General features: G+C 37.0%; 1 protein-coding gene across 1 annotated transcript in view; it reads left to right on the top strand.

Moving 5' to 3' along the window:
• Window positions 1-2744: 2744 nt before the first annotated feature.
• The window catches only part of LOC126184024 (uncharacterized), a 344076-nt gene continuing 323089 nt past the window's right edge, over window positions 2745-23731 (top strand). The window contains exon 1 of the mRNA XM_049926377.1: window positions 2745-2946. The gene's annotated coding sequence lies outside the window, so the exon portion shown is untranslated. The remainder of the gene's footprint in view (window positions 2947-23731) is intronic.

The raw sequence follows: 23731 nt of genomic DNA on the forward strand, positions 1-23731 counted from the left end.
GATCAATTTTAGAAAAATACTGTCCTCCAGCGAGTTTAGTGAACAGTTCTTCAGGACGGGGCATAGGGTAAGTGTCGATGAGGCATTGAGCATTTACAGTGGCTTTGAAATCGCCACAGAGACGAATATCACCATTGGGCTTAGCAACTACAACGACAGGAGAGGACCACTCACTGGAAGTGACAGGAAGCAAGACCCCTGAAGCAGTGAGACGATCTAGCTCCTGTTTTACCCGATCACGAAGGGCCACAGGAATGGGCCGAGCCCGAAAAAACTTAGGCCGCGCCGTGGGTTTGAGCGTGATATGAGCTTGAAAGTCATTTGCACGGCCTAACCCAGGAGAAAAAAGGGACGAAAATGTCGTCGACAAGGAATCCAGTTGAGCATAAGGAACAGTGTCAGAGGCAATATTGACAGAGTCATCTATGGAGAACCCAAAAACGCGAAAGGCATCGAAACCAAAAAGATTTTCTGCGGTGCTCTGGTCGACCACAAATATGGGAACAGTGCGAACGACGGATTTGTAAGATACTTCAGCATTAAACTGTCCCAAGAGAGAAATCTTCTGTTTATTGTACGTCAGTAATTGTCGAGTGACGGGGGACAGGAGTGGAGAACCCAGCTGAAGATACGTCTGAGAATTAATTATAGTGGCAGCAGAACCGGTATCCACTTGCATGCGAACATCTCGACCAAGGATTTGGACAGTGAGGAATAACTTCCCTGAAAGGGAAGAAGTGCAATTGACAGACAACACAGAATCAGAATCAGCGTCATGTTCATGAACATCATGTATGCGGTCGGATTTACAAACGGAAGACACATGACCTTTCTTTTTGCAATTGTGACACACAGCCCAACGCTAGGGACAATCCTCGCGTGAATGCTTCGTAAAACACCGCGGACATGAAGGAAGTTGCCGGGGATTTTGCTGCAGTTTCTTAGTGGGTTGTTTACGGCTAGGCCGAGGCTGCGCGTGGGAGCGCACTGCGGCCACGTAGGCCGGCGGGGACGCGCCGCACGCGTCGTCAACAGCGCACAGAGGTTGTATTTCCCCGACGTCACCCCACGCTTCTATTTGCGCCCCAGCGGCGCGAGAAATTTCAAAAGACTGCGCAATGGAGAGAACTTCATCTAGAGTCGGATTCGCCAACTGAAGGGCACGTTGCCGAACTTCTTTGTCGGGCGCCGACCGGATAATAGCATCCCGTACCATAGAATCGGCATAGGATTCTTTGTGAACGTCAGTAACAAATTGACACTTTCGACTGAGGCCGTGAAGTTCAGCAGCCCAAGCGCGATAGGACTGATTTGGTTGTTTTTTACAACGATAAAAGGCAACACGAGAGGCTACCACATGCGTTTGCTTTTGAAAATAGACAGACAGAAGTGAGCACATTTCAGCAAAGGACAAAGATGCAGGATCCTTCAAAGGAGCCAATTGCGACAACAACCGATACATTTGAGGTGAAATCCAGGAAAGGAACAGAGACTTACATGGTTGTTCGTCCGTGACATGAAATGCCAAGAAATGCTGTCGAAGACGTTTTCATAATCAGACCAGTCTTCCGCCGTCTCGTTGTAAGGTGGAAAAGGAGGTACAGCCAACGACGAGAAACGCCCCGCATTGGACTCCGCGACGAAATCGCGAATCGCCGCTGTTAGAAGCGTTTGCTGTTCAAGGAGATTTTGCAAGAGCTGCTCGACAGTAGCCATGGAACCCTGTGAGTCAACGGTGAAAAGGAAAAATCCACTACCTCGTCGCCAATTTTTATATCTTCAAATTTAACACATATTTCGGACAACACAACAACACATATAAGTCACTGAGTAAGTTGACCTCTGTACAAGTCGGCATTCGATTAAACACTGAGTCTCAGTCTAGCGGCCGCTGCTCGGCTGGCCGCTTAGGTGGCGCAGCTGCTGCCTGGCTGGCAGACAGCGCCGCACGTAACGGACGTGCGTAATTGCGCGGCGGCACTTTGAATAATCGGCGAGTCACAACAGTAGCACACTGACGACTTTATTTACATGGTCTTCATTCCCAAATTTTAAGCCTAATTCATAGTCGTCACAGCCGGCTGGAGTGGCCGAGCGGTTCTAGTCGCTACAGTCTGGAGCCGCGCGACAGCTACGGTCGCAGGTTCGAATCCTGCCTCGTGCATGGATGTGTGTGATGTCCTTAGGTTAGTTAGGTTTAAGAAGTTCTAAGTTCTAGGGGACTGATGACCTCAGAAGTTAAGTCCCATAGTGCTCAGAGCCATCTGAACCATAGTCGTCACATTTATTGCACACCCAGATCTTGCGCTTTGTGTCTTCATTAACACAGCTAAAAAGATATATTGTCTTAGAACTGGGCATAAGCAGTCCATAAAATGAGAGAATAAAGCTTTTGAAATATGGTGCTACAGAAGAATTCTGATGATTTGTGTGGTATAAGCAGTAACGAATGAAGAGGTACTGAATTAAAAAAGGCAAGTTATGACACAATTTGATTAAAAGAAGGAATAGGTCGATAGGATACATCATGAGCATCCAGAAATCACCATTTTGTAACGATTTTAACTTGTTGTGGGGGAGGGGGGCTGTAAAAATTGTAGGATAATTCTACTTTTCACCTATATGGCAAAGAGGATGATATAATCGAAGTGCGTTCATAATACAAATTTTATCTTTGGCTTTACGTCCTAGGGTTGTATAGGTAGACCTTTGTTTTGTTGCAATTGATGGCCGCCATCACTGGATCTTGTGTTGTTTAGAGTTACACGGAGGTCGTGGAAGTAATCAATAATTTTAACATCTTGCTTTCCGTATCTTTATAGTATGTAAATATACCATTTATAAAAGTTGGGTATGTGTGTTAAAGAAGTGAGTGCGCGTACGACGGTCGGCTTTTAAATATGCTTGTGTGTGGGCTGAAACCAACTGTTTTGCTGTCAGTGACAGGTAGGTGTAGTGCGTAAGTCGTATTATTTACTCGTAAACTTCTAGTATTGTTCATTTAGCGTAGTAGTTGTTACCATATGCATTTGCGTGTCTTTGTAAACAGTGCGGCAAAATGGCGTTTCAAAAAGGTAGTTTGTTGCCGAGACCCTGATGCGGGTTGGTGTTTGAATTGTTTGTTTTCGACCATAATGCAGTAATGAAATCTCTGTTATGGGTTTTCCGTTCTGTATCTACAAACTGACGTTAAGGAGCCCATCCTTTTTTTAAACCAGCTGTATAGGTAGTTCAACCTTTGATTGTAACGCAATGGCCAGTGCATTATGCTATAATAAGTTTAAGTAATTACTTGCGTCTCGTGGAAGTGTTAGTGGAAAGAATGTAAGTTTGGTAGTACACTGTTTTGCAATAATTTACATATTTACAGCTTTCGCGCCAGTTCTTGGACGCTATCAGTAGTTTGTCCAGGAATTGCACACAAGAAATTTTCGAAATCGCGTATTACGAATTTGTATATATATATTATATTTCGATGCTTCCATCTAGATTTTTTTGACACTCGGGGGAACTTTTTGCAGTGATGGAAATGATACGGAGATTTTGTCGTTTGCATTACAATTTCTTGATTGGTTGCCAATTTTCTTAAGCTGTAATTTTAGCGGTGGAGGGTTGTTTTGTTCCAGTGTATCTGTTGTGACTGCTAAAGTGATGTGTTGTGACTAGTACGTGTACTGTATTCAATGCAGCCAAGTTTATATCTGCGACACAAGACGATTTATGTAGAAATACAAAGTTTGTTGCCATTTGTATTTTGTATTGACTAGATAACTTGGCTAAAGAAAATTGAGAGGCTTTGTCATACTGATTAGTCCAGTGCAACTGTATAGTCATTTATGTAATGTTGTTCATTGCATTATTACGGTTATGACTTGTTATCCTATTTTAGGGTTTTGTGAAAGTGTGAACATTTTCTTGTGATGTCACTTGTTAGCATTTACAGTGTAACAATCAGAACCCACAGCTTACGGTTGTGTGTATCGTGTTTTGTGAAAATGTTTTAATTGCCATGCAGTATGAAGCTGGATATTCTGGCAACGGGGACTGTTGAAAATGTGTGCCCTGTCCAGGACTTGTAAATCACATTTATCAAAGTATGAAAGTCAGCTAATTGGTGCTAACATGGGGGGCGGGGCATATGGACTTAAGCGTTTATTTTATACATTTGTGTGTGTGTGTGTTCAGTATAGTTTGTCATTTTAGGGCTTGCCTAAAGTGAGTCTTCGATCATTCAGCACAGTGGCACTTTTATGTAATGATTTTAAAATACTTTTATGTTTATTTTACTTCTAGAGGTTTGCCAGATAAGTGCCCCATATTGTGGAAATCTGTTTCACCTTTATTTGTGCTATTACCTCGTATGAGGAAACATGATAGGCCTCCCTAAATCGTCACGAAAGACAATTTGACTATTACAGAGGAGATAACAGCAGCCACTTTTTATAATGCTGTTTATTTATTTAAATAGTGCCGTTGCCGGTTTCGAACCGACAGGTTCATCAGACGACTTGTTCACATTGATACATTTTACATTAGGTTTCACATTTTGTTCTCCCAAATGATGAAATTTTCTTGCGGTGGTGATGCGGTACAACCAAAACAAAATGTGAGACTCTGTCTATGTATTTGTAGGGTACCACCACCACGAGGAAGTTTCGTCATTTGGGAGAACACTAAGTGATAGGTAATGTAAAGTATATCTTAACGTGAATAGACCGTCTGGCGCTGAACCTGTCAGTTCGAAACATGTAATGATGCTATTATAAATTAACAAATAAATAAATGTAAGAGTCAACCTATATTTTGTACACAGCCATGGTCTAGAATGTCTGTTTTTGACAAATTAGCGGTCAGAGGACAATTTTGAGATGAGAGTCAAAAATATAAATAAGTGTTGATTATGCATTGGCAGATTTATTCCTTCCTTAATTTAGGGTGTTATTTAGAATGCCATGTAGCATACAGCATGTCTTGTACACTTCATGTGGTTAGTTTGAACCCTCATTTATTTTGGAGGAAAGACTTCACTTATTTATTTCTCTTAAACACGAATATTAGAAACTGTAATACACTTGAGAAAATTTTTCATATAGGCAGATCCTTTACTGTACACATTAAAGAAGGCTATATCATGCCTCACATGTATACATTTTTCCTGATTTTGTGTTATTATGTTGTGTTACAAGTTAAGAACAAGTGTCTTCAAAAATATAAGTTATGTGCACCCTTCTAAAATCATTGGTAGGTATCATCTTTGATAAACCAGTAACATGTAACACTCTGTACTGGTTATTTTGGAATACCTAAGATGAGATTTCACTTTCATTGATCATTTGTTTCAGTTTGAAATAGCAGATTGGCAATATTTAATTTTTGTATATGAAACTCAGAGATATAGAAAGCTGGAATTGTATTTTGGCATTTCTTTTTTATGTATTTGATATGCAAATGCATATATATTGCACAACTGTTTGATGTGCAATTGCAAATATTTTGTACAGCTATATTATTTAAAAGTTTCATATTGCAGTTACAGACGATTTCCTCCTCAATAGTTGTACTTATTATTACGTGAACTTTGTTCTTGCACAGATGGTTTCTCAGGGCCTGTTGCAAGAACACACACAGATTTTTACAGTACAACATTGTAGAGACTATCTTTGGTTTTGAAGGAAGTATATGTTGGATATCCCAGAAGTGTCTTTCATATATTTCTCTGTAGTACTGTAACATTAGGTACAACTCGTCTCTTAGATGATTAATTATGATTTTTTTTTAATAAGAAATCCTGTTTGCATAGTGGGATGAATGTTTTCTCAGCAAAGCGTATAGGGTGAGCATTAGTTTTTTTTATTTATTTTTTATTTTTTTTTTTTTTACATGTTTTCTGTTAAAGTAACAGCTACATTGTTGCCGGTGACTTTAAGATCAGCTGATTGCCTTAAACATGCCATAATGTTAATAGTGAGAAATTTTTAAAGTCTCATTGTCTACTTGGCACTGGCATTTTGACTACCAACTGAATGAGGCAGTGTAGTTGTTAAGAGATGGACATCATATTCAGCCAGCCTTTTTATGGTTTTCTGTAGTTTCTGTATACCATTTCAGACAAATGATGGGGTGGTTCCATCGACAAGGTCACAGCTGACCATGTGTCCTATTGTCTTAAAATCATATGTTCTGTGTGCGAGTGTATTAAGCTGCTTATTTTCATTGTATCATGATGACAAATCTTACATCATTGTCAAATGTACACTGGATGAATAATTAAATAGAAAAGTGACTATAGGGCTTGCAGGAAGTAAGTTGTCAAATGCAAATGATTTTACACAAGAAGTAATACTTCCCATATCTTTTAGATTTTTTGAGTACATTATTGTGTTTCATGGTAAGTTTTTTTAAAAGGTGTTGGTCACGGGACAAAAGGTATCAATTGAAGGGTGCTGACATGGCTGTGAAAGCAATGGATATTTGCTACTAAACCATTAGTGCAGAGAAAGTACTAAATTGCTGAAGAAGTAACAATTTCAACTGTATGTCTGTAACAAAATTGAAAGCAGAGTCGTACTAATTATTGTTATTGGTACAAGGAAACTTGAGTTAGAAACTTTTTTGGATGAATGTTTACCAAATAAAACCGTTATTAAAGTGAGCTCCATATGCATGGTATACAACTTAATGCTAATGGCAATACTAGTAACTTTGACATTTCTTTTCACAAGTAATGTGTAGGATTTTGGATACAACATTGTTCCATGAATTGTAGGAAACTAGTATCAGAAGTGTTAATGCATTAGCCTTGTCTCTGACCTTCGCTTTTAGTTTTAGTAATCCAGCCAAGTTTAGTGGACTGTGAGGTGTTGTAAGCAATAACACCCTACTGAAAATGTTGGAATCCAATAGCATATGAACAGTTTTTACTGTAATGTGTGTCCAGAAAATACTTTCCCTATCCACCTGATCCTTTAGTTTAGTTGTCAGGGTTGTGAATGGCATTTTAGTGCTTTGAGGCAGTTTCTTACCACTGAATTGATGTGGATATTTCTTGCTTGGTTGCAAAAACTCAAGCTCTTTCTCCATACATGGTGATGCTGAGGCATTTACATGCCTCAAAATAATTGTGAAATTTACATTTTATCATTTTGTAAATTTGTCTGCATTGTGTATGTATGATGCACAAAGTGCACCTAAGCCCTGTATAACTTAATCCCTCAGCATTGGAACATTGCCGTGCTTTTTCTGGTTGTGTATTTCCATACTCATTTTTTTTTTTTAATACTGCAAATCAGTTGCAAGGACCTAGCTGTTGTTTGTTTCTGTTGTTCTGACTGTATTGTATTCAAAACAGCTGTCATGGTTCCAGGTGTTCCCATCCCAGGTTCTAACAAAGCAGTGTCATTTTTAATCAGTACTGAATGGTTATTGAGTAAATATATGACTGCGCTATCATCTTCAAGTATTCATGTAAAGATGATTCCCAACATACCCTTGTAATTATTTTCCTAGCTCTTCAAGACTTGTACATCTGTGAATATGTTTTGTGGTTGAAGTTTTTTTTTGTCAGAGTTTGCTTCCTATATGTAAGAAGATAATATGATTCTGTCTTGAGCAAACATAGTTCTTTCAGTACCCATAAATGTTTCAGAGAAGTTTCTCCACCTACAGTGGATTTTATTTATTCTCTGGTACGCAACATCCAAAGAATATTTGCATTCTGATACTTACCTGTTTTTGTGGTTATAGTATTTGCATTAAGCAAAGTACTAACAGAAATATTAACACAAAAAAATAAATATTTACCTTAGTATTATATATTATTGTTTACAAGTCTGTTTAGTATTTGCAGCACAGCTATAATTACTGCCTTCCAGTGTGTCATATGCAATTAATAACCATATATCACAGTTTTTCTGTGTAATTTTCCAAAGGTGAAATGTGATATTGTTGATATTTTTTCTATTTTGTTTCTATAGCACTATTGTTGTCATATTATGTTGTGTTGTAAACAAAGATTCGCGATTTTGTTCTTCATCTCCTCCCCACTCGCGATTTTACAAAGCCTAATCACAATCAACATTCCTTTCAACACATTTTTCTGAAAAAATAGTACTGTAACCCAAAAAAAAATGCTAGTCAGAGAGTAAAATAACAAATATCTCATTTATACAACACAACTTAATATAATGTAATTAGTGCTATGAAAAGGAAACAGAAGAAACATAAAAAATATGGATAATATCATGTTACGCCTAAAATTTGGGAAATTAGGTAACAGAACATTGATCAATTGTTATAAATTTCGGATGACATACTGGAAGGCAATAATTATAGCCATGCTGCAAGTACCATACAGACTTTTGAACAACAGTATGTAATACTAAGGTATGTATTTATTTTGTCTGTTAATATTTTCTCAGTATAAATATTATAACCACAAAAATACATAAATATCATAATGCAAATATTATTTGTATGATTTTTAACAGAGTATAAGTAAAGCCCACTGAAGCTGAAGAAACTTCTCTGAAACTGGAAGGGCACTAGAAGAAGAAAAATCCATTGCTCAAGGCAGAACTAAACTTCCTTATTATGTAATAATAGATTCTTCTTCTTCATATTTGTAGTTTTTTTACTTCCATTTCTGTGCTGCTTCATTAAAACACTATTGGATAGATGCTATAATGTTTCTTCAGTATCTATACAGCATTTTTTATGCTTATGCTTGTCTCTGCAGCAATATTAGTCTGTATTGATGGGTTGGAAAGAGCGCAAAAGTTGTTTCTTTGCATCGGTTTTGGAAACTGGTTGTCGTCTTCCACTATAATGACTTTGCCAACTGGGAATTGGATTCCTCCATGCATTGTAATTATTTCGTCACATTAGGCTCCATTTGTGTCTCATTATCCTACAGGGTGTTTATAAATGAATATCGGGGTTTTAACGCTTCATAATATTTATTATATTAAACTTACAGTTATAAATGGTACATCAAATGAAAGAGCAACTCAAACAGTTTCACCAAGAACCTTATAAATGTTCAATGTGAGCACCATTTGTACATGGCACACATCAATTCTATAGCCGAGTTCTTCCCAAACGTTGATAAGTTTGTCTTCAGTGATTGTAGCAACAGCTGCTTCAATCCGGTTTCTTAATTCAGGGAGGTCTGCTGGTAGCGGAGGCACTTACACATGATCCTTGATGAAGCTCCAAAGGAAAAATTCACATGGCATTAGGTCGGGTGAACGTGGAGGCCATGCAAAGCAAGCCCTGTCACTGGGCCCCCATTGCGGCCTATCCAGCACTTGGGTACACTTTGCTTTTCCACATTGAACATTTATAGGATTCTTGGTAAAGCTGTTTTAGTTTCTCTTTCATTTGACATATCATTTATAAATGTAAGTTTAATGTAATAAATAGTATAAAGCATTAAAACCCTGATATTCATTTATAAACACCCTGTATTTCCCAGAGGAAGGCAACGGCAAACCACCTCCGCTAGGACCTTGCCTAGTCGGTGGTGCGGGTCTCCTGCTTTGACCCCTACGCTCCTTGGAGTATTGGACTTCATCATTATCTTCTTCATCATCATCATATTTCTAAATCTTTGTTTTGTTGCCAGCTTTGCAAATATTTATTTGCACCATAACCTTCCAAGATAGCTTCAACAGAGAGATTTATTTTATGCGGCCATTCATAGTGCTGAAATTGCACATATAATGTGTTAATTTTTATCACCTTATGACATAATGAATGTTGGCAGAAAATATATGTAAGCTGCATTATGATAGTCATGCTGAGTCAGTGCTGGTCTTTGGATTGATATTAACTCCGAAAACTATGAGCTTTGTTAATGCTCTCTAAGTCCCTCCCCCCCCCCCCCTTCTCTCCCCCCTCTCCCACCTCTCCCCGTCTCACTCTCCCCCCGTCTCCCACCTCTCCCCGTCTCACTCTCCCCCCCTCCCCCCGTCTCACTCTCCCTCCCACCCCCTCCCACCTCCCCCTCCCTCCCTCCCTTCAGTCAGACCCGATTAGCCTGTCTAGGGCCAGAATGCAGAACTTTTACATTGTCAGCTCTTCACCAGCTTGTTTGGGTTACTGGTTCCTCTGAAATAGAATCAGTTGAAAAATTCAAAATTTTTGATTTAGTTGTAGTATCTGTATGTTTATGTAGCTCTTCTCAGTGGCTTCTGTCTAAAATAAAATGAAGTAAAATTGCCATTAGTCTGTTCCGCTTTATTATTTTGAACTCGTAAAATTACAATCTGTTTATCAAGATGATCAACAACATATGCTTCTACATTCTCAGCAGAACAAACCAGTTTATGGAAAGACTCCTCAGAATTGATTATCTGTACACTAGGTTTTAAATACTTTGGCAGAGAAATATTGTGAATAAAATATGGTTCAACTTTTACATCCTTTGAATCTCGACTTACTATAAAGTACTTACGAATTACAACAAAATAAAGACCTACAAGATACATACTTAATCATAGAGACCTATAAGATATATGTGCCAAATAAAATCTTTAACAGCACAGTACAATTAAATACAGTTAAAGGGGGAGCAAAAGTAAATTGAGCATTGGAACAAGATTCAACGAAAGAAGAATCTATCTCACCAAATTTATGTACATCAGCTACAAAAGATGCATTTAAAACTGTTGGATGTGAAGCTCATTATATCATCACTGTAGAAAAGAATCCAAAGCATCTGAATTTTACAAACATTGTGCTGTTCTCAAATAATCAGTTCATTTGCAGGGGAAGTTGGAACAATTTAACAAAGCGAGTAAGCATGATAGTCTACACATTAACCTGAAAAGAAGAAAGCTGGAAACAAGTGACCTTTGTGGGAACTGGTGAGGGACTGTTAACAGTATCGTATATGAAAAATACACCATTCTATTGTTTGGAGAAAACATACATAAAAAATTAGAAATAAAGGAAGATGAAACAAAACATAGTAAATCAATCATTGACCCAAGCTAAATTGCCGTAATGGTGAAAAAATGAAATGATTGTATGGCACTATTGGTCTGAAGACCCGCTCTGAAGTCTTTCTATTTGATTCCACTTAGGCAACTTGTGTGTCAGTGAAGATGAAGTGGAATGATAAGAAAAACACAAACACCCATCCGCCGAATGAAGAAAATCTCTAACCTAGCCAGAAATTGAACTCGGGTTCCTATGACCTAGAGGCAGCTACATTCATCACCAGGCTGTGGGCTCTGTGGTGGTACTAGGTAGAACATGTGACAAGAAGATCAAACATCAGATAAAGCACTGTAGAGTGGACATCGTTGGAAGAAGAAATAAGAAGCAGCTGAAGAAAACAGTGTTGAGATTAAATGAGGGCATATGGAGGAGTGTTATGGCCAACACCAGTGCAAGATTATCCATTAGTAGAAATGGGGTAGAAATCTCAGCTCAGCACTAGCATGCTAATGGAAAATGTCCATACATTAATTCATTTCACTACCAGTTTGTATAGATAAATAATAAAATTGTAGTGATCATTGTTTGAAAGGTTCTGCAGTTATTTCTTGTCTACTAAAAGTAATACCTGCAGATATATTACATATGACTGGTTGACAACACTGGTGGAACAAACTGGATGAACTGTGTGATGTCTCTTCTATAATCACATTTTTTGGTTAGGTGTCATAGTAAACAGTTGTTTTGTTCTGTGAGAGAAATAGAAATTAGGGCAAGAACCTCATTACTACAGTTTTTTTTTCTGTCCTGGCCGAAGGTGAAAGTATTACCCCAGAATATTGTACCTATGCAAATTATGAAGTAGAAACAGTGCCAAAGAATCCAAAGCATTGGACATTCACCAAAATTGTGCTGTTTTCAGATAACCCAGTTCATCTACAGGGGATGGGACAAAGACCAATTACAGACAGAAAAAAGTGGAAACACTGCAGTCAATTCTAATGAAAGTTATAGATTTAATTTAATGGGCTGCAGATGATGATATCCATGTTGCCTTTCTGGAATAGTGGTTATCAGTGAACTTTGGTTGCTATAAATGGAGCTGTGTAAAAATGGTTAAGAGAATCCAGTGTCAAAGATATTGTTTTGTGGCAATGGGCTACCTGTTCTGTACTCATGAAGCACGCTATATATGCTATGGTTTGTATATTTTGGCCTGTTGATTTGCACTATTTTGCCTTGACAAATCCTATATCATCGTGAGAAGATGCTTTGATGAATAAATAAATAAATGTATCTATGCTGGTACTTTATGCATTAATTGATGTTGGAAGGAAACTGACACACTGAACAATGCAGAATCCTGTGTATAATCCAAACTTTTTTGTTGAAGTGGAGGGTGACTGTTGTGGACCACTGTATTAAGTTGTTATTGAAATCCAAATGACTATTAAGGCATGGTTGTGTAGCAGAAGGTGGATTTTTCCCAAGGTGATGCTACAGATGATGTCTACCAACAGAGAAGTGTATCCATTTGTTTGTTGACTTAAAAAATGAAGTCACATAGCTATTATTTATAAATTGCCACTCGTATCTTGAGAAAGATGAAAAGAAGCATCCACTGTGAAGCTGATAAATCTCTGGTACAAGAACAGCATTATTAAAGTGAATGAATGATGAAAGTGAAAGGTAATTCACTCTACAGTAGTTACTGTGACAATAGTAAAAAAATATTTCTCTGCAATGCGGGAGATGTGATTAAACGTCAGAGATTCTGAATGAAGTGTGCACACGCAACAAGAAGTAGTGGACAGTGACTTGAACATTTCTGTGCTTTCAACATAACTTGTGAAATTAAGGGTAGCTGAACATATTAAATGGCAAACATCACTTGTAGCAGAGGTCTTGCTGAAGGACAAACAGAAAGATTTTGTGCTTTGAAACCCTTTTGTGAGAGATGTAATCTGATAATTTAAATTATGTAGTATGAATGAAACACAGTTTCTCACAGCAGGAATAGCATTTATAATGATTAATGGATATTATTGGCATTGTGGTGAAATGAGTGCTTAGATACAGAACTACACCAATTGGAGAGAAATTTGGTAACATGATAATTGTTATAGTACTGGCGGTAATCGTTCACACATGAAAGCAGACATGAAGAATATTTGGTATGTTTCTGAGTGTGATTGAACATCAGTTACAAACAAATGTGACCAGTGTAGTAAATAGACATACAACTGCAATCCAGAAAAAGAATGATTATTGCCAATCAATAAAGACTTCGGTGAAAATATTGACTCACAAGTGCAAAAGAGTGTTTTGTAATCTTTAATGTCATTCAACTTACGCTTTCACAGTTTAAAAAGTTATCTGAAGATTGGAATGAGTGTGGCCAACTTGTGGATTGTGAACGTGTTCAGTAACTAAGGAACTAAGAAATCATTTTGAGGATAGAAATTGGTAAGTTGTGAAGACACCTGCTATAGGTCAAGATTGTGCCCTTTCATATTTGAGCAGGTAATGTCCTATAGCTGCACACCAATGCGAAAGATTTTTAGTTTGAATGATTGAGCATAAAATCATCGAGGATGCGCGCTAAACAGAAAAGAGGTCCATAGATAAAGAACTGGCAATCAAAATATACTACATGCAAAGATGGAAAACAGAGTATTAACTGTCTTTATCAACATGGTGAATATGTTTCCTTAGGAAAGCTGTAGTATGCACATAAAGCAAAGAAAATTTTGCATAACTGTGAGAACAACTTACAGGTGCGTTTAAAACTATTGTCTATACTCATGATTGTCATCTGTTGATGGTTCATCAATAATGAAATAACATATTTCATAGTTTTGGTACTGTTTCAATGGGAATAAGCAACTACATGGAGTTGACAAGTCATGGGATAGCAATATGCACATATACAGAGGGCGGTAGTATCACATACACAAAATATAAAAGGGTAGTGCATTGGATTAGCTGTTATTTGTACTCAGTTGATTTGAGTAAAAAGGTTTCTGACATGATGATGGCCACAAGATAGGAATTAACAGACTTTGAACACATAAGTAGTTGGAGCTAGAAGCATGGGACATTCCATTTCAGAAATTATTAGGGAATTTAATATTGTGTGATCCACAGTGTCAAGAGTATGCTGAGAATACCAAATTTCAGGCATTACATCTCATCATGGACAATGCAGTGGCTGACAGCTTTCACTTAACAGCCGAGAGCAACAGTATCCGTAAAGTTGTCAGTGCTGACAGACAGACAGACAACACTGTGTGAAACAACCACAGAAATCAATGTGAAACATACACCGAAAATGTCCATCAGGACAGTGTGATGAAATTTTGTGTTAATGGTCTGTGGCAGCCAATGACCAACACTTGCGCCATTTTTAGCAGCATGACATCGCCTGTAGTACCTCTCCTGTGCTCGTGATCATATTGGTTGGATCCTAGATGACTGGGAAACTGTGGTCTGGTATGATGAGTCCCAATTTCAGCTGGTGAGAGCTGATGGTAGGGCTTGAGTGCGATGTAGATCCCACAAAGTTGTAGACCCAAGTTGTCAACAAGGCACTGTGCGAGCTGGTGGGGGTTCCATAATGGTGTGAATTGTGTTTACGTCGAGTGGACTGGGTCCTCTGGTCCAACTGAACTGATCATTTACTGTAAATGGTTATGTTTGGCTACTTGGAGACAGTTTGCAGCCATTCTTCATGATCCCCAAAGAATTATAGAATTTTTGTGGATGGCAATGTGCCTTGTCACCTGGCCACAATTGTTTATGATTGGTTTGAATAATGTTCTGGACAATTCAGGCAAATGATTTGGCCTTCCAGGTTGCCCGACGTGAATCCCGTCAAACATTTATGTGACATAATCCAGAGGTCAGTTTGTGCACAAAAAAAAAAAAAAAAAAAAACCTGCACTTGCAACACTTGTGCAGTTATGGATGTCTGTAGAGGCAGCATGGCTCAGTATTTCTGAAGGAGACTTCCATCAACTTGTTGAGTCCATGCCGTGTCGAGTTGCTGCACTATGCTGGGCAAAAGGGGATGTGCTACAATAGTAGGAGGTGTCCCATGATTTTTGCCACCTCAGTGTATGTTAGTTAATGACATAACTGTGATTTCACTAATAATTTATCGAAGTGTATATATAAAGCATCAGATTCGAGTTTTTCAGTAAATGCATAGTTGTGCAAGGATTACCTGGTGAACAAGCAATTCTGAAAACAAAAGTTTGTTGAATTGTAATGAGAAGCCTTCTGTTAAAAGTTTGCTTCGAAACAGAAATGCTACAAGACTGGAAAACTGAGGAATATTATTACAGGACTGGAAAATTTAGGAGTATTCCTGTTTAACCACAATGGCGTGGTATTAATTTATGACTGTGTGTATGAGCCTAAGTATAAGATGTGATTGGATGGATACGAAAAGTGGATGCCCAGATATAATATCTATGCAGATAGCTGACTTAATGCATTAACAATACCCATGTATTGTTTTTATCATGTGAGAAAACTTATCATACATTCTTTACTAGCACAATTGATGTCTATATAGGAAAGGCACAGGAATTCGTGTGTAACTGTTCTATCAGCATTTTATAATCTCTTGTTATCATAATTACCTTGGAAATCAAAAAATTATTAATAATGTTTTTATTATGTAACCCAGTCATAGTTGATTGTCATCACTTTACAAAAAATAATTGTGTTGATATTTTTAAAATGTGTGATTTATTTTTCTGCACATAGTAGGTTTGAATTCGACTGCTTTGGATTGAATTTGTGAGAAAAGTTTGCTGTTGTTTGGGAGCAAATCTCTTGGAACAACTTAAACTAGTGAAATTTTCTGTTAGAAATTGCAGGTAGAATGATGTATCGTATCTTGTTGCTCAGGTACAAAGAAGAAAAGAAGAAGTCGCTTGAAGACATAAAGTCTGTAATTTATTTGTAAAGTACATCTTGATTATGTAAGTGATATAATTCACAATTAACACTTTTGGCTATTTCCATCTTTACAGGTGTTACAGATAGACAAACAGTGATGTGACAAATTATGTTCAGTCAGGTGAGGTTAAACTGCAAAAAGTTGAGAATAGATAAGAAATAACAAATAGAAATAATAACATAAATAGCAGCCATGCATATCAGCCATACATACCATAACAATATTCTAATAGGATTATTAACATAAATATCTACACAACAGGGTACATAGTGAGTACTCGTGAATGGGCTGGAGGCATCCTGTACTTCACAAACAACTGCAGCCAGGAGAGGACAATATTGCTAGGGTACACAAATTCAATAGTTTAAATGCAATATGTTTAGTCATTAAGTAAAATTATTTTGTATGGCTGACTGAGTGTCTGACATTGCTGACTGAGTGTCTGACAATAAAATTTAGATTGACATACAATATGTAGAAATAAAATCCATACTTAAAAGCTTCATAAAATGTGTAAAGTCTAATGATATAAAGGTTCTAGCCTGGTGAAGTTGTGACCTGAAATGGGAGAAGAGCCTCAACCAGTTTTTGAGAAAAGTAGAGTGCAACAGAGTCACAGGAACAACTTTAAGGTCAGGTCAGTTGAAGAGTCATGTAGAAGGAAGTCAGTTCTGCTGCTAGGTAGCTGTCATGGGATAGGTGAATGCCTATTGCTACAGAAAAAGCTAGGTGTAGAATACCAGCTTACAAGCATTGTCAAACCTAGTGCCAAGCTTAGCCGAGTGACAGAGAACATAATGGCCTAGCGAAGAGATTTTGATGGAAATGATCAGGTAACTACAGTAGGAGGAGCAGGCTAGTTATATTCTAATATAGCATTCAAGGTGACCTGGAGGAAATACGAGCAGAAATGTCACATTTTCATGTGAGGTTTGTGGAGGTTTTACAGTGCCATAACCAGCCCTGGGATATCACAGCTGTTACCCATGTTAACAGAGAGCTGAGCATTTTGCATTTGACAGAAATAGCATCTCATCTGTGTCATGCCTGTTGCTGCAGTTGGGAGATGGGGATAAACAAATTGTGGCCTGCACCTGAATAAAAGGGTGAAGGAAAGATTGGCTTAACATCTTGCAGGGCGACTGCACAAGACAAAAAACTGTGATTACTGGAGTTGAAGGGGCACATTTATTAGGTTACAGTCAGATTACAGACAAACAGCATTGAAAGAAATTAAAGCAGAACAGGATCATAATATATGTATCAGTTTCTAGAAAAGTAGAATTAATTTGTTTCATCAGAACATTTGGGAGTTGAAAAACGAGATTATCTTCTTTATGCGTAGAAGATGTGGAAAATTCTGAACTGATAGATATTATGTGCCTCTCTGAACACCACATAACCACAGGGATGAGTAAGTTAAATATTAGGGATTGTAAACTACCATCATTTTTGTGTTTAGTTTACATCAAAAAAGGGGGAGACATGATATGTGTGAAAGTTGGACACAAAAGTCATAAATATCACAACAAATGGTTTCCATATTGATCAGAACCTAGCAGCATGTGCTTCTGAGTTGTTCCTACAGAATACTTATCTGATAATTGTAACAGTCTACAGATCCCCTCAAGGAAACTGTTAGCTATTTGTGAGAAATATAGATGCATTATTGAACTACCTGTCAGACAAGAAGAAACAGTTAATAGTTTGTGGAGGTTTCAGCATAGATTTCCTAAACATAATGGTCAGGAAAAATCAACTCTAATCATTGTTTGGCTGATTCATTCTAATTAAACTAGTCAGTTTTCCAACTTGTGTACAACAAGATAGTAAGTCAGTGATTGATAACATTTTTATAGACAGTGCTCAGTCTCAAGCAATTAACATGTACCCAATAGTTAATGGATGATCTGATCATGATGCACAATTAATGGAAATAAAGCATATGTTACCTTACAGCCCTGAAGCAGGTTTATACAAAGCAGTGAGGCTTATTAATGAGAACAACAAAAACATTTAAAGAGTAAGTTAAAAGAGGCAGTATGGGGTGAGGTATCTGTAGAAAGATGCGCTAATGTCAAATTCAAGTTATTCAAGTTGCTTTGAAAGTTGCTTTTCTAAGAAGTTAACAAGAAGATGCAAGGAAGGCTGAGATTTATATAAAGGCCAGAATAAGTCAAGATCTGACATTACCTGCGTATTAAGGAAAGTCATTAAAAAGTCATGAAGCATGTACATACTGACAGAAATTAATAACACGTATAATACTTGATAAGATTAAAACTATATGGGTTGTTGTCAAACAGGAGACAGGGCAGCCATACAGTGTACAAGATACCATAACAGTTAAATTAATTGACAATATTGTGACAGATAATTCACAGGTTGCAAGTATTTTTAACAGTCGCTTTCTAAATGTAGCAGCAGAAATAGGATTAACTAGTGCAGTTGAAGAAGTGAGAGGCTGTATTAAAAACGTCATTTCACAGAACTTTAAGCAGCTAGAAGTAATACCAACATCCTTCACTGAAATTAATAGAGTTACAAAAGTTCCAGAAACAAAAGCTTATGTGTTGTTCATGGAATGTCAAACAGAATTCTGAAAAGTTGTTCCAGCTTATTACTTATTGTAATGCCCTTGCAATAATTCTTCCAGGCAGATTAAAATATGCCATTGGTAAACCTCTTCATAAGAAAGCTAACAATAATATACTCGAGTAGTCTCTCACTTAAATAAAAGCAATTTACTTAGCATTTCACAGTTTGGATTCCAGAAGGGTTACTCTGCTGAGAATGCTAGTTATACATTCACTTGTCAAATTATACAAGACTTAAATAATAAAATATCACCTGTTGGTATTTTTTGTGATCTTTCCAGAGCATTTGATTGTGTAGATCATGCTACTCTCAGAAAAACTCAAGTTTTACGGAAGTGATGCCTTTCCGCACAGGTGGTTTGAATCATACTTAAGAAACAAAATGCAAAAGGTTGTGCTGAATAATTCAAAATATTCCAGAAGGTTAGAAAATTTTAGTGACTGATGAGAAATCACAAAGGGAGTCCCACAGGGTTCAATTCCTTATAGGCCTGTGTGTCCATGACTTTCCACTCAACTTTCAATAAGCAGAACTGGTATGTGTTGCAGAAGATACTAATGCTATAATAAATCCTATTAAAGAGAAAGCAACAGAAGAGATCGTAAATGTTGTTTTCAAAATAATTATAAAATGGTTCTCAGAAGATAGACTCTTCCTGACTTTTTTAAAAATCCTATATTCAGTTCTTTACGACAAATAATCATGTCAGCGATTGATGTAGCGCATTGATAGGAGTTAGTAAATAGGGTAGAATGCTCCAAATTTTTGGGTGCACATATTGATGAAAACTTGAACTGGAGAAAGCATATTACTGAAATTCTCAAACAATTCAGTTGAGTGACTTTTGCTCTTTGTATAATTGCTAGTCTTGGAAACAAACAAATTAACCTGTTTACATATTTTGCATATTTCCACTTAGTATATGGAATGATTTTCTGAAAACTCACCACTTGGAAAGAAAGTACTGACTGCACAAAAGTGAGGAGTAATAGCAGTATGTGGTGTTCGCTCACACAGACATTATGTAAGGTACCTCTTCAGAGAGCTAAGCACTTTTAACTGCACTGTCACAGTACATATATTCACTAAAGAAATTTGTCATAAATAATCCATCGCAGTTTTTTTTTTTTTTTAAACAATGAAGTCCGTACCTACAACACTAGAGTGAAAAACGACAATTATTATATGTTATTAAACTTTCAGTAGCACAGAAGGGAGTTCAAAAATCTTTGATCATTTGCCCAATAACATAAAATGTCTGACAGGTAGCAAAGCAAATTTTAAATCTAACCTACAATTATTTTTCATGGACAGCTCCTTTTGCTGCATGGATCAATTTCTGTTTACAAACTGATAACCCGTTTTTTAAAGCCAATTTTTAAGTGCATGAGTTGCACTAGGAAATGGTGTAATCATTAATGTTAACACTAATCATGTATGTGTATCCTGTAAACTAACTCATTCCACATCATTTTGATAAAAGAATCATTCAGATTATTTATGGAACATGTAACTAATGAACTAAACATGTTGTCATGTGAAAGAATAATAGGTGTAAAACTAACAAAGCAATTAAATATGATGTAAGTGGAACAAATTTAGTAAGACAGCGATTAATTAGTCTCTACACTTGGTTGCACATTCAGGGTGGACTAGATGGCACTGCCTCATATTCTGTTCAAAAGAAGTTTTAGTTATCTTGTGGCAGAACTTGCTACATTCCAATCTGAATATGTTACTGACTGTAGAGACTTTCATTAAATAATCATCATCTTGTTGACTATCTTTCATCTACGGTCATGTTTAATTGCTTTGTTATTTTTACACATTTTATTCTTTTTAATTTTACCAGTCCAGGAGCTTTCTAGTATTACCCATTATGTGTGTTTTAAGTATGGATTTTATTTCACATATTATATGTCAATTGTGTTTTAGTGTCAGATACTGATTTTGCCATATGGAATAGTTTTAATTTATGACTGCACATATTGCATTTTAACCATTGAATTTACAATAGCATTAGTGCCCTCTGCTGGCTGCAGTTATATGTATAATTACAGGACACCCTCGGGCCATCACCAGCAATCACTATGTACTTAGTTGTATAAATATTGACATTGATACTTGCATCAGAATATTTTTTATGGTATGTATAGCTGGTATGAATGGCTGTTAGTTATTTTGTATTTTATTTATTTATTCCTAGTGTACTCCAAAGTATTTTGAAGATTTAACCTCAGCTAATTGAAGTTAGTTTTCACACCACAGTTTTTCTGTTTGTAACGTATCTAAAGATGGCAATAGACAAAACTGGTCATTGTGAATTGTACAAACCCTGTGGTCAGGATGGACCTTTCCAAAGAAAAGTAAGAGAAAGGAGTTACTACATGTATTTCTAACTACACAACATCGTAATAGGAAGGAGATAGAATTTTGGAATGAGTTTCAGTTAAATGCTTTTTGATAGCTACTCTTACTCTCAAAATGATCAGAATCAATGATAGAGCAAGACCGACTTGAAGGTTTGGGGGTACATACTGATAGAGATGTAGATTTGGAATAAAGAGGAAAAGACAACTGCTCTGCAGTTGGCATGAAATAGTAATTTGCAAGGTGTCTTTTAGCCATTGAGACTGTTACACAGCTGTTTTATCAGTGGTTGCGAGGTGTTTCATTTGAAAGTATGCTTTGTCAGCTCTTTTCTGCAGGGATTGCTTACAATGCAGAGCAGAGTGCATGAGTTAATTGGAGAAGATAAGTGGTTGAAAAAGTGCTTTTGTTTCTTCTGTTCTTCGTGACAAGACCAACTTGTGTTCGACACAATAATGCATAGATGTGTGGTTGTATGGACATGCCAGTACTGGAGTGACTCATTTTATGCAGCTCACAAGCCAGGATCTGAGTATGCAATATGAACTAGTCGGTTTGTTGTCTTTAATTGTAGAATCACAATATGATATATCAGCGGGGTTTGCCTGATATATCACCACTGATATGCACACTCTTGGTAACAATGCCTTCTATTGCAAGGGGTTATCATCAGTGATATGTACATTCTTGGTATCAGTGCCTTCTATTGCAAGAGGCTTATTGTGAGTTTGATAGGTGGGGTTTCAAATACATCTTTTATTGTCACTGCAATTATTAAGTGAATGAGGAGCTGCAAGTTACATATGTACCAGAAAAATTGGAAAAAGAACTTTGTCTGGAGCTGTGAAAAGACAAGATTGTATAGTTACTATAGTTTTAATACAGTGCTGTGGTGTCATGTGATTGTGAAATGCTGAGATAAGATTATTGTTACTCTGTAGCTGCAAAATGTTTTATTTTCCAAGCAAGCATTTTTTGTTGTTTGCATTTTCCATACTTTGTTGTTGAATTCATATGTCAGTGACACCTAGTGTACCATTATTGTGACATTTGTCTGTTGTAATAACTTTATGAATGTAATATTTATTATTCTGTATTGAGGTGGCTTTCCAAGAAGAAATTGTCAGTGATTTTCATTAAGGGATCAGCCTGGTGTAAAACACTGTTGATCAGTAAAATTTAAGAAGTATGTTAGAGGAAATCTGCCTCAGCTGTTCTTACTTAATCCAGCTGCATCTACTGTATGTTAATTATGTGTATTCAGTTGAAATAGCAAAATAAATTGTGACTGTTACTTTATGGAACTGCTGTGTGACTACCTGCATAGTGGAGTTTTCAGCTCTTAAAGTTCTTGGAACTAAGGTGTTCTTAATTTGAAGTGAAGAGAAAGAAATTGAGAGTCAGCACACCAGAAAATTTAGCAGATATTCCGCTTAGAACTGGAGGTCCAGGAGACAATGCAGTTTGCAGAAAAGAAAAACAAAAACGAATAAGATGCTATTGGGTTGTGGAATGTGCCAATCACTTAAAAAGTTGGAAGAGAAGTGATGAACTAAACAATGTTAAAGGTAATCATAAGCAAGAAAGGAAATAATGACACTGTAAAGACATAAAAGAGGGCTAAAATGGGTATTGATTTTAGGTAGAGGATGTAAGTTTGATGAAAGAATGCCCTCATGTTTAGAGAATCAGTGCTGGAAAGGAAATTGTGGGAAACTGTGCCTTTAGAAATAGATTGATTGATTGATGGAGGAGGGGGGGGGGGGGGTTATGGGACTAAACGGTGAGGTAATCAGTCGCCCTTTAGAAATGAATCTGCAAGAGTTTGTGATGGTGCTGCAAATGCCTACATGTTTACTGTTGAGTAAGTGAATATGATTGCTTGTGTGGTACATGAGTGGTTGCTTGTTTACGGTAGTATAATGTTCTGAGTGTCTACAAACTGCCATTGTGTGACTATTGAGCTCGTATATAAATATCAAAATGTGTGCTAGATTGTACAAAATGTGTCACAGTTATTTGTGGTGAGTGTTACATAGTAGGCATAGGATTGTGACAGCTAAAGAAAAAATGGTTAAGAAGAACTCGCTTAACTGCTTGCACTGGCAGTTACAAGTATTTAAACATGGTGAATAAAATGTAGATGCATTTTTTTAGCCCAAGTTTCATTGAGTACTAAATGGGGAAGATGATGTCATAAAAGTGATGTTCAAGTATGGCATCAGTGATATGCATGTACAGATAGAAAGAAGTTTGTGTTGCTGTTATGCTGTGGAGATGGTTTTGTGCATTTGTGTGTGTGTGGGGGGGGGGTTGAGAGAGTGAGGAGGAGAGGGGGGGGATAAACAGTCATGTGCATATGCATAAGTTAATTAGGAACCCAAGTAGCGCTCACCTTCCTGCTGGCATGATCCTACATTTACAAGCTTTACATTGTTGTTACTGCTCAAGATGACAGCCGTATACCGCTTCTTCATACATAGACAGTGTGTCTCCTTTGAATACTAGTGCTTCACATGCAGGCAAATGAACAATTCTTATTGGTCTCCACCTACGTGGAAGTGTCATCATGAAGAGTTGAGTTCAAATGTATTTTCAAGATCACTGACAAATAAAATTTAAATATAAGAGTAATGAGCTTATGGAAGTTTCTCGTACTGCACTTATTTGAATCCAGTTCCAGATATGAGACAGACAAGTGGAAAAGAGCCAAGGAAATTTTTGGGTGTACAGGAAAATACATACTAAACTGAAATAACGTATTGTGATATCTGTTGACCATATTTCCACTAAATTTAAATTTAGGTGAAATATATTAACAGAATAAGAATGTTCCAAAGTTTTACGTTGCAT

Source organism: Schistocerca cancellata, chromosome 4, assembly GCF_023864275.1.
Source record: "Schistocerca cancellata isolate TAMUIC-IGC-003103 chromosome 4, iqSchCanc2.1, whole genome shotgun sequence".
Lineage (NCBI taxonomy): Eukaryota > Metazoa > Arthropoda > Insecta > Orthoptera > Acrididae > Schistocerca > Schistocerca cancellata.